This window comes from Ceratotherium simum, chromosome 12, assembly GCF_057802395.1.
Source record: "Ceratotherium simum simum isolate JZ-2026a chromosome 12, ASM5780239v1, whole genome shotgun sequence".
Taxonomy (NCBI): domain Eukaryota; kingdom Metazoa; phylum Chordata; class Mammalia; order Perissodactyla; family Rhinocerotidae; genus Ceratotherium; species Ceratotherium simum.
Genome location: NC_141911.1, coordinates 11,031,678 through 11,044,228, shown reverse-complemented (window position 1 = coordinate 11,044,228; position 12,551 = coordinate 11,031,678). Strand labels below are relative to the sequence as shown.

At 40.7% G+C, this 12,551-nt stretch overlaps 1 protein-coding gene and 1 long non-coding RNA gene across 2 annotated transcripts in view; both read left to right on the top strand.

Annotated features, from left to right (window-relative positions):
* The window catches only part of XKR6 (XK related 6), a 316,982-nt gene that overhangs the window by 72,908 nt on the left and 231,523 nt on the right, over window positions 1-12,551 (top strand). The window lies entirely within an intron of this gene.
* LOC147915772 (uncharacterized) overlaps window positions 1,316-12,551 on the top strand; it is a 32,322-nt gene continuing 21,086 nt past the window's right edge. Inside the window, exon 1 of the long non-coding RNA XR_015553776.1 lies at window positions 1,316-1,396. This is a non-coding gene — a long non-coding RNA (uncharacterized LOC147915772). The remainder of the gene's footprint in view (window positions 1,397-12,551) is intronic.

Here is a 12,551-nt window from a genome sequence, read left to right as displayed (position 1 = left end):
CTGTGGAAGTGGAAAGCAGATCTATACGTTTGATAACATTTAAAGCCAAGGGTGAACTGCTCAAGTAGTGTTTGATGATCAGACTATTTTTAGCAGTCCCATCAGTGGAACAGTGAAAAATCTCTTAAATATCTGATTTTGCAAACAAGACCGCAGTGGTAAACCTTTTAGCTTTTAGCACCGGGAGTATTTTCAACAGAAAGAAGGGAGTTTCTCTTCTTCTCCCGCCTGCACCCCCGTACCCCAGCCCCAATAATCTGTTTTACGAAATTGAAAAATCACTTGGCAAATGAAAAGGAAGTACTCCTTGAAGGCAGAAATTTATCTTATTCTTGCTTTTGAATTGTGGTATCTTTTTTTAAGCACATGGTACAATAGGAAATATTCATTAGGGTGATTGTCATTAAGAAAGGGTTAATGTGTAGTGAGCATACTCTGTTGTAGAGTAGGGAAATGTGCACCACACAAGAGCTTGCCTCAAAATAGGTTAACACAAAGAGTTTCTGCATGTAGAATTATTTGTCTTAAAATTTAGAAGAGACCTCAGAGATAATCTAATTTGGTCCATCTTCCTAATCTCATAGCCGCAGAAACCAGGACTGAGAGCATTTCAATAGCTGCTGAGGACGCGCAGCTCATTAGTGTAGTGGCAGAGCTGCCCTTGGAGCCAGAGCTCCTCATTTGAGTACACTGTATAGTGCTTCAGGGGTAAGACCAAGTCCCCCCACAAACTTACCTGTGTGCATTTCACCTTACAATTCAGAAGTCAAAGCACTGCTGGCAAGAATAGAAATTTTAGGTAATAGTACTATTTTTGAATCACTTGATGTGTTTGCTGTAGATTGAACTCCTAAAAGACACCTACATTGTGGCTTTGACTACATTCCACAGTATTTGGTCTGCTGTCATCTTTGCACAGTTCTTTTCTAATTGGTTAAAAATACTCAGTTTTATATGCTCTTGAATTCAAAAAGGGTGTTTTACATTTCCAAGTAAACAGCTGTCTTGATCCTTTTGTTGTTTATTCCCTGTTCCCTTGCAGTCTGGTTAGTAGATTTGGCTTGTGTTGATTTTTCTTTTGGAATATGTTGAAGTTTTCTTCATGGCCTAATATGTAATCAGGGTTTGTGAATATTCAAATGTATATTTGGATCGTTTGGGAGTCAAGATGGCGGCGTAGGCAGACTCTGAACTCACCTCCTCCCGTGGACACAGCCAATTTACAACTACTCGTGGAAAAATTACCCCTGAGACAGAACTGAAAACTGGATAAGAGGAACTCCTGCAACAACGGACAATCCTAACTGGGGTAGAAGAGGCAGAGACTCCCTTCTGGAGAGGAAAAACGCCACCTTCACAAGCCGCCAGCTTCACGGCCGCCGGGAGCAGCTCACAGGTACGCAGCCTCCCTGGAGGCGCGGGGCCCTGAGCCGGGGAGCGCCCCCGCTGTGGGCATTTTGTGGACCCAGCACACTTGAGACCAGCAGCATAATATCTGACTTTGCCTGCTGCTAAAGCATTGGGTAGCACCCCCAGAAAACCCGGTTCACAAAGAAACTAAAACTGGCTCTTAAAGGGCCCGCGCACAAACTCACCCGTTCCAGAAAGCATCCTAAAATCACCAGAAAGAAAGGTGCACGGTGCTTCGGTGACAAGAGACTCACCTAATAGGCCCTGAGTGCATCTCGGTGAGGGGTGAGACCTCTCCAGGGACTGGGACATTGGCGGCGGCCATTGTTGTGGCCTGGTGTGAGCGTGCTGACACAGACGCCATTGGAGTTCTCCCTGAGACCTGCTAGCCCAGGGTCTGCCCCACCCGCTAGAGCACCGATTTAATCCAGCTCAGCCAGGGCAGGCAGCCCACCCTAGAGACTAGCCCCACCCAACAACAAGCCCTCAGGCAACGTGTGGGCCTGCATAGATTGGTGACTGGATTCTCTGCAGCCTGGCAACTGAGCTGACTTGAGCGGGGCAGGGTGTGCACAAGGAGCGGGTGGAGAGTGTGGGGCGGTGGCAGAGTGTGTGGGGCTCCCGCCGTGGAGAGACTGGGTCCACCTGGGAGGTCGGGCGCCACACGGGGCAGGACTGTGTTGACTGTGTGTGTGGACCTGTGGGCGGCAGGGCTTCTCAGCCACAGAAGACTTGTACTTCTCAAAGACCCACATAGGAGGTTTGCTCCACCTTCCAAAACCTGAAACAATTGGGTGCTCCTGTGCCTGAGGCCAGCCCCACCCAGCTGCAATCCTCAGAGAGCTGACAAGAGACCTAATAGGCTAGAGGCTTACAGCAATTGTAAGGCCCTGAGCCTAACAACCTGCCACGGTGGGGGCCTGCTCACTTAAAAGAAATACTGCAACACAAATGTGGTATTAGAACTTGCAGCCAACTGTGCTGGGGCTCCCCACAGCTGATAAAGAGACTGAAGGGCCCACAACAACTACAAGCAGCTGAGCATTACAACAGCTGGCCAGGAGCATAACTTAGCCTCCCTGGGCGCCTACAGGGAGAGCAAACAGGCCACAGCAGAAGGATACACGTAGCCCACTTAGGGGTCACCCCTGGAACATTGAGAACTGAGGGAAGCACACTGGAAGCCTCCTAAGCCATCACTTACATAAGGTCACCTATCCAAGAGCAGGAGACGTAGCTGACCTACCTAATACGTGAGACACAAGCACAGGGAAAGAGGCAAAATGAAGAGGCAAAAGAATACATTCCAAGTAAGGGAACAGGACAAAACCCCAGAAAAGGAACTTAGTGAAACAGAAATGAGCAACCTACCCGACAGAGAGTTCAAACTAAGAGTGTTAAGGATGCTCACTGATCTGGGGAGAAGAATAGATGGACTCAGTGAGAATGTCAACAAAGAAATGGAAGATATAAAAAGAACCAAGCAGAAATGAAAAATACAATACTGGAAATGAAAAACTCATTAGAGGGACTCAAAAGCAGAGTAGAGGATACAGAAGAACGGATCTGTGAGCTGGAAGAAAGACTAGAAGAAATTACCCAAGGTGAACAGGTAAAAGAGAAAAGAATTAAAAAGAGTGAGGACAGTCTAAGGGACCTCTGGGACAACATCAAGCGCACTAACATCCGTGTGATAGGTGTCCCGGAAGGGAGACGAGCGAGACAAGGGGGCAGAGAATCTATTTCAAGAAATAATAGATGAAAACTTCCCTAACCTAAGGAAGGAAACAGACATCCAGGTACAGGAGGCACAGAGAGCCCCAAACAAGATAAACCCAAAGAGGCCCACACCAAGACACATCATAATCAGAATGTCCAGAATTAAAGATAAAGAGAGAATCCTAAAAGCCGCAAGAGAATGTCAAGTTACATACAAAGGAAACCCCATAAGGCTATCAGCTGACTTCTCAGCAGAAACCTTACAGGCTAGAAGAGAATGGCATGATATATTTAAAGTGCTAAAAGGAAAAAACTTACAGCCAAGAATACTCTACCCAGCAAGGTTATCGTTCAAAATGGAAGGAGAGATCAAAATTTTCCCAGATAAGCAAAAATTAAAGGAGTTTGTCACCAAGAAACCAGTGTTACAAGAAATGTTAAAGGGACTGATTTAAGGGGAAAAGAGAAGACCACAAATAGGAAAAATTATCTATTTCCACGATTAGAACGTAATGGATACAAATGCACAAAAAAGAGGTTGGATATGATATCAAAAACATAAAAGGAGGGAGGAGGGTAGTTAAAGAGTACAGCTTTCAGACAGAGGTCAAACTAAAGTGACCATCAATCCTGTATAGAAGAAGAAAGGAACAGAGAAGGACTACTAAAACACTGAGGAAAAAAAAAAAAAAAGTTAAAAAATGGCAGTAAGTACATACTTATCAATAGCTACTTTAAACGTCAATGGACTAAATGCTCCAATTAAAAGGCATAGGGTGGCTGACTGGAAAAAAAAACAAGACCCATATATATGCTGCATACAAGAGACACACTTCAGACCTAAAGACACTCACAAACTGAAAGTGAAGGGATGGAAAAAGATACTCCACGCAAATGGCAATGAAAGGAAAGCTGGGGTAGCAGTACTCATATCAGACAAAATAGACTTTAAAACAAAAACTGTAAAACGAGACAAAGAAGGGCATTACATAATGATCAAGGGAACAATCCAACAAGAGGATATAACACTTGTAAATATCTACGCACTCCAATGTAGGTGCACCTAAATATATAAAGCAATTATTAACAGACATAAAAACAGAAATAGACAGTAACACAATAATAGTAGGGGACTTTAACACTCCACTTACACCAACGGATAGATCATCCAAACAGAAGATCAATAAGGAAACATTGGCCTTAAACGACACACTAGAACAGATGGACCTAGTAGATATATACAGAGCATTCCATCCAAAAACCGAAGAATACACGTTCTTTTCAAATGCACATGGAACGTTCTCCAGGATTGATCACATATTAGGCCACAAAACAAGTCTCCATAAATTTAAGAAGATTGAAATAATACCAAGCATCTTTTCTGACCACAAAGGCATGAAACTAGAAATCAACTATAGGAAGAAAATCAGAAAAGCCACAAATACATGGAGATTAAACAAAATGCTACTGAACAACGACTGGGTTAATGAAGAAATCAAAGAAGAAATCAAAAATACCTGGAGACAAATGAAAATGAAAATACGACATACCAGAATTTATGGGATACAGCAAAAGCGGTTCTAAGAGGGAAGTTTATAGCAATACAGGCCTATCTCAACAAACAAGAAAAATCTCAAATAAACAATCTAACAATGCACCTAAAGGAACTGGAAAAAGAAGAACAAACAAAGCCCAAAATCAGTAGAAGAAGGGAAATAATAAAAATCAGAGCAGAAATAAATGAAATAGAGACCAAAAAAACAATAGAAAAAATTAATAAAACCAAGAGCTGGTTCTTTGAAAAGATCAACAAAATAGACAAACCTTTAGCTAGACTCACCAAGAAAAAAAGAGAGAAGGCACAAATAAGTAAAATCAGAAATGAAAGAGGAGAGGTTACAACAGACACCTCAGAAATACAAAAGATTATAAGAGAATACTATGAAAAACTATATGCCAACCAATTCGACAATCTGGAAGAAATGGATAAATTCTTAGAATCATACAATCTTCCAAAACTGGATCAAGAAGAAGTAGAGAATTTGAATAGACCAATCACCAGTAAGGAGATCGAAACAGTAATCAAAAACCTCCCCAAAAATAAAAGTCCAGGACCAGACGGCTTCCCTGGTGAATTCTACCAAACATTCAAAGAAGACTTAATACCTATCCTTCTCAAACTCTTCCAAAAATTGAGGAGGGGGAAGCTCCTAACTCATTCTACGAAGCTGACATTACCCTGATACCAAAACCAGACAAGGACAACACAAAAAAGAAAATTACAGGCCAATATCACTGATGAACATCGATGCGAAAATCCTCAACAAAATACTAGCAAATCGCATACAACAATACGTTAAAAGATTATACACCATGATCAAGTGGGATTTATTCCAGGTATGCAGGGATGGTTTAATATTCGCAAATCAATCAACGTAATACACCACATTAATAAAATGAAGAACAAAAATCACATGATCATCTCAATAGATGCAGAGAAAGCATTTGACAAGATCCAGCATCCATTTATGATAAAAACTCTGAATAAAATGGGTATAGAAGGAAAGTACCTCAACATAATAAAGACCATATATGAGAAACCCACAGCTAATATCATCCTCAATGGTGAAAAACTGAAAGCTATCCCTCTAAGAACAGGAACCAGACAAGGATGCCCACTCTCACCACTCCTATTTAACATAGTATTGGAAGTCCTAGCCAGAGCAATCAGGCAAGAGAAAGAAATAAAAGGGATCCAAATTGGAAAGGAAGAAGTGAAACTGTCACTATTTGCAGATGACATGATTTTATATATAGAAAACCCTAAAGAATCCACCAGAAAACTTTTAGAAGTAATAAACGAATATGGGAAAGTTGCAGGATACAAAATCAACATACAAAAATCAGTTGCATTTCTGTACACTAACAACGAAGTAGCAGAAAGAGAAATTAAGAATACCATCCCATTTACAATTGCAACAAAAAGAATAAAATACCTAGGAATAAACTTAACCAAAGAGGTGAAAGATCTGTACACCGAAAACTATAAAACATTTCTGAAAGAAATTGAAGAAGACACAAAGAAATGGAAAGATATTCCGTGCTCTTGGATTGGAAGAATTAACATAGTTAAGATGTCCATACTTCCTAAAGCCATCTATAGATTCAATGCAATCCCTATCAAAGTTCCAACAACATTTTTCACAGAAATAGAACAAAGAATCCTAAAATTTATATGGAACAACAAAAGACCCGAATAGCTAAAGGAATCCTGAGAAAAAGAACAGAGCTGGAGGTATCACACTCCCTGATTTCAAAATATACTACAAAGCTATAGTAACCAAAACAGCATGGTACTGGCACAAAAACAGACACACAGATCAATGGAATAGAATCGAAAGCCCAGAAATAAACCCACACATCTATGGACAGCTAATCTTTGACAAAGGAGCCAAGAACATACAATGGGGAAAAGAAAGTCTCTTCAACAAATGGTGTTGGGAAAACTGGATAGCCATATGCAAAAAATGAAAGTAGACTCTTACCTTACACCATACACAAAAATTAACTCCAAATGGATTAAAGACTTGAATGTAAGACCTGAAACTGTGAAAGTTCTAGAAGAAAACATAGGCAGTACGCTCTTCGACATCAGTCTTAGCAACATCTTTTCAAACACCACATCTGACCGGGCAAGAGAAACAATAGAAAAAATAAACAAATGGGACTACATCAAACTAAAAGCTTCTGCACAGCAAAGGAAACCATCAACAAAACGAAAAGACAACCTAACAATTGGGAGAAGATATTTGCAAACCATACATCTGATAAGGGCTTAATCTCCAAAATATATAAAGAACTCATGCATCTCAACAACAAAAAAACTACCAACCCAATTAAAAAATGGGCAAAAGACCTGAACAGACATTTCTCCAAAGAAGATATACAGATGGCCAACAGACACATGAAAAGATGTTCAAAATCACTAACTATCAGGGAAATGCAAATCAAAACTACAATGAGATACCACCTCACGCCCGTCAGAATGGCTATAATTAACAAGACAGGAAACAACATGTGTTGGAGAGGTTGTGGAGAGAAGGGAACTCTCATACACTGCTGGTGGGAGTGCAAACTGGTGCAGCCACTATGGAAAACAGTATGGAGATTCCTCAGAAAATCAACGATAGAACTACCATATGATCCAGCTATTCCACTGTTGGGTATTTATCCAAAGAACTTGAAAACACCAATTTGCAAAGGTACATGCACCCCTGTGTTCATTGCAGCCTTGTTCACAATAGCCAAGACTTGGAAGCAACCTAAGTGCCCATCAAGGGACGAATGGATAAAAAAGCTGTGGTATATATACACAATGGAATACTACTCAGCCATAAGAAACGATGAAATCCAGCCATTTGTGACAACATGGATGGACATTGAGGGCATGATGCAAAGTGAAATAAGTCAGAGGGAGAAGGTCAAATATCGTATGATTTCCTTCAGTAAGTAGTAGATAATAACAACAATAAACAAACACATAGGGACAGAGATTGGATTGGTGGTTACCAGAGGGGAAGGGGGGAGGGAGGAGGGTGAAAGGGATAATTGGGTACATGTGTGTGGTGATGGGTTGTAATTAGTATTTTGGTGGTGAACATGATGTAATCTATGCAGAAATAGAGGTACAATGATGTACACCTGAAATTTTTACAATGTTATAAACCAATGTTACTGCAATAAACAAAAAATTAAAAAAAAAAAAATGTATATTTGGAAAGAATGTGTATTCTCTGTTAGGTACAAACATATATAATGTAGCTTATTAATGGGTCTTTCAAATCCTTTATATCCTTAACTATTTTTTGCCTGTTTGATATGTTGATTTCTGAGAAAAGTTTTGCTATGGACTGAATGTGTCCCCCCAAAATTCATATGTTGAAACCTAGCCTCCAAGGTGATGGTATTAGGAAGTGGTGCCTTTGGGAGAAGATTAGGGCGTGAGGGCAGAGCCCCCATGAATGGGATTGGTGCTCTTATAAAAGAGACCTGAGAAAGCTCCCTGGCCCCCTTCTGCCATGTGAGGTTACAAGAAGTCTGCCACCTGGAAGAAGGCCCTCACCCAGACATACTGGCACCCTGATCTCAGATTTCCAGCCTCCAAAACTGTGAGAAATAAATTTCTATTGTTTATAAGCCACCTAATCTGTGCTATTTTGTTACAGCAGCCTGAATGGGCTGAGATTTGTTAAAGCCTCCTTCAGTGAATGTTAATTAGTCAAGTTTTCAGTTATTTTTACCAGAGCTATGTTAGTGGGTACATAAAATTCATTATTTTTATCTTCTTAGTGGATTATTCCATTTATTAGTATGAAATATTCCTTTTTGTCTTGTTTATTGCTTTCTTTACCTTAAGTTCTCTTTTGAGACTAACACTGATACACCTATTTCTTTACTATTTTTTGTAGTGTATCTTTCTCCCCCATCAGTTCTGTGCTCAGATGAACCCTCCTTAGAGAGACCTGGCCTGACAACCTTATAGCAACCTTTTGTCTCTCTCTGTCCCTTTAATCTGCTGACTTCTCATCCCCATTGCTTCTTAACTTTACATCACTCAAGTGTTTCTTGGTTTGTTTGTGGTCTGCCTCCCACTTTAGAGTGTTAGCTTCAAGAAAGCGGAGGTGATACTTGGTCCGTCCCCCTGCCATCTCATTATCTTAAACATGTTGAAGAGTCCTGTCATATATTAGGCATTTTATGAACGTCAAATCAGTGAATGAATGAATGGAGTAATGGTTAGTATAAAAGGTGATCGACAGAGGCCTCCGTGAGGTTGGAGAGTGGTTGGTATGTTTAAAATCACGATTTTGGAGGGAGTGCATTGTTGGTGATGGTGGACTCTACTCTGATCCCAGCAATGGGTGGCTGAGGTTAGGTGTAGAAAAGATGACTGGAGCCAAGGAGTCAAGGACTTGAAAGGCCAGATTGCTGGGATGGCTTATTAGTGTGAGTGTTGAAATCGCTAAGAAAGATCATAGAAGTTGTGATGGAGAGGGAGATGTTAGCCAGGTTCTCAGTGTTCCGAGAAAGAGTTGGTGGATGCTAGCAGCAAGGAAAAAGGGTGGTCAAGTCTGATGCTGGGGCCTTCAAAGAGCCTGGATGTGTGACAGTAGAAGGGAAAAAAAGTGGCATTGAGATCATCAAGAGACAGATTCCCTGTTAAGGGCTCAGGTATGTGGCAGGTGGGAGGAAAACAGCCTTCACTCCGGATAACTGCAGGGAAAGCTGTGTCGTCGGGAGTCAGGTTTCACTTTTAGCACAGGAAGGTGAAGGAAATGTTCACAAGAGAAGGACCTACGGGTGTTGGACTCCCTGTGCTCTTTTGTGTTTCGGAAGGGCTGTGGCCCTTAGCTTCAGATGAGCTCTTGGGAAGGAGGTTATAGGGTTCTCGGGTCCTACTTTCTTTTCCTCAGAACTAGAGATATTTCTCCGTTGCCTTCTGGCATGGAAAGTTGCTGTGGAAAAGTCTGAGGCCAGCCTGATTTCTTTTCCTCCCTTGTGGAGATGCCTTTTTCTGCCTGCATGCTTGAATAAGTCTTCTTTGTAGCCTATCTTTTTCTTTCTTTTGAATTGAGAAAAGTGTATGTGAAAAAAGACAAAAGGGAAGCTACATTACATAATTGACCTGTGAGCCCCCTTAGTTAAATTTTAAAGTGACTAGAACTCTGGTGTTTCTGTATATTTGTTCCCTTACTTGTTTGAGGCTCATGGGCATCTGCAGAGGTCAAAAGAATTGTTCTAGGTGTGGGCTCTGTCTTGGCATTCTCCTGCGTCGACTTATCTTTCCCACGCCTCCCCTCGAAGGGGCTCTGATTGTTACCTGACAGCCCAGACTAGCCCAGAACCAACAATTATACCTCATCCAGGTACAATCAATGTGACTCTGTTGTAGAAGTAGTCTCTTCAGTGTGTCTAATTAGGACTCCCCAATGTTAGAATCTGATGTCTCTCATAGTAAGACCTTTAGTTAGTCATACACGTTCTGAAGTTGCATTCAGTAGGGTTTAGAACCTCGGAAGAATTAGGACCCCAGAGTTTCTTTCAGGGCTGAGAGGCAGGGTCCAGTGGCTGGAGCGTGGGCTTTGAAGTTAGCCCCATTTGAGGTCAAGTCTCAGAGGTGCCTCTAATTAGTTTGATTCAGCACAAGTTGCTTGGCAAAATGGGGATTAAAACAGCCATCTTAACTTGGATGTTGTGAAGAGTACAGATGATATTTGTAAACTGTGTTGGGCAGTACCTGTCACGGAGTTGGTTAAGTGATAGTAATTCTCATCATATTTGTTAATTTGCATAGCTGTTGCATATTGAGTTTTAAGAACATTTAAATTTGGACATGTTAACTCTAGTTAGTGTTAACTCTAGTTAGTGCTACTTGTAGATGGCTAGTTATATATTGGTTGGTGTTTTTCCTTGTGTGAGATTTAAGCAAATTACTATAGTCAAACTCTAGTTTATTATACTATGTTAATTGGGATTAAACTTTGAGATGGCATAATAGTTGGCTAGCTCGCTGTTTTAGCTCCTGAGTACTTGGGATTCTTAAGTTTATGGCTTCAGGAAAGTAGCCTCCTGTAAACTTTCTTCAGCCCTTCTCACTATAGCAACACTTTCAAGCCAGTCTTGAGTGCCTTGTCATATCATTGACTGGGACAGTGAAGATAATCTTAAGTATGACTCTTGACAAATTAGGTCATCATAGAAGCCAGCGATGGACAGTTTGCTTGTGTGTCTTGACTTGGATCCTCCTCTCTCCATCCCTACAAGAATAGCCATTCAAAATATTTTTAGCTGCCTCCTGAGAATACTGTACCTGTATTTACTCTTGGCTTCCCAGTCTGAGCATATCCCCTACCTGGTATCAAGATAGTTATATGTATAGGTATAGGTATAAAGATATCCTAATATAAAGATAGTTAATTTTTTGTATATAGCACTTTACAGAGTATTTTCTTCATCATCATCTCAGTTGATCCTCACAACAATCCAACGAAGTATCTTCATTTTACACGTGAGAAAAATAAAGTCTGCAGAGTTGAAGAGACTTGCTCCAGACCACATAGTTTAGTGAAATAACCTAGCTCACACACATACAGTGGTGTTGACATTAGATTTTGTGTTGTTCTAAACTGCCTAAGTGCGATTCTATTTCAAATAATATAAAATAAAATAGTGTTTTTTTTGAGGTGAAGTTCAGACAACATAAACCATTTCAAAGTGAACAATTCAGTAGCTATAGTACATTCACAATGTAGAGCAATCATTACCTCTGTCGAGTTCCAAGACATTTTCATCACCCTAAAAGAAAACCTGGTACCCATTAAGCAATGGCTCTCCATTTCCCCTTCCCCCAGCCCCTGTTAACCGCCAATTTGCATTCTGTCTCTATGGATTTACCTGTTCTCAGTATTTCTTAAAAATATGGTCTTTGTGTCTGGCTTCTTTCACTTAGCATAGTGTTTTCAAGGTTCATCCACAATGTAGCATGTATCAGTACTTCATTCCTTTTTATACCTGAATAATACTCCATTGTAGGGCCGGCCCCGTGGCTTGGCGGTTAAGTGCGCGCGCTCTGCTGCTGGTGGCCCGGGGTTCGGATCCCGGGCGCGCACAGACGCACCGCTTCTCCGGCCATGCTGAGGCCGCGTCCCACATACAGCAACTAGAAGGATGTGCAGCTATGACATACAACTATCTACTGGGGCTTTGGCGGATAAAATAAATAAACAAAAATTATAAAAAGGAAATACTCCATTGTATGGATATGCCACATTTTATTGTTAAATAAACAATATTATTAAATAAACCACTTATCTGTTAATGGACATTTGGGCTATTTCCATCTTTTGGCTGTTGTGAATAGTGCTGCTCTGAGCCTGCATGTCCATGTTTCTACTTTGTCACACAGCACTTCTACTCCTAGGTATTTACCTAAGGAAACCATATGTCCATGAAAAGACTTGCACAGGAATGTTTATAACGCCTTTATTCATAATAGCCCAAAGTTGGAAGTATTCTGTATCTTGATTGGGGTCTTGATTATATAGGTGTATATATATTCATAGAATTGAAACCTAAGATCTATTTAGTTTCACTATATGTAAATTTCACCTTATTTTAAAAGAGAGAAGAGAATAAACTATGAACCTTAATTTAAAAAAAAGAAAAATTCTGGTTGCTGTATTGTCTTAGTCCATTCAGGCTGCTATAACAGAATACCATAGACCAGGTAGTTTATAAACAACAGGAATTTATTTCTCATAGTTCTGGAGGATGGGAGTCCAAGATCAAGGTGCCAGCATTGTTGCGTTTTGGTGAGGGCCCTCTTTCCTGGTTTATAGCAGGTGCTTTTTTTGCTGTGTCTT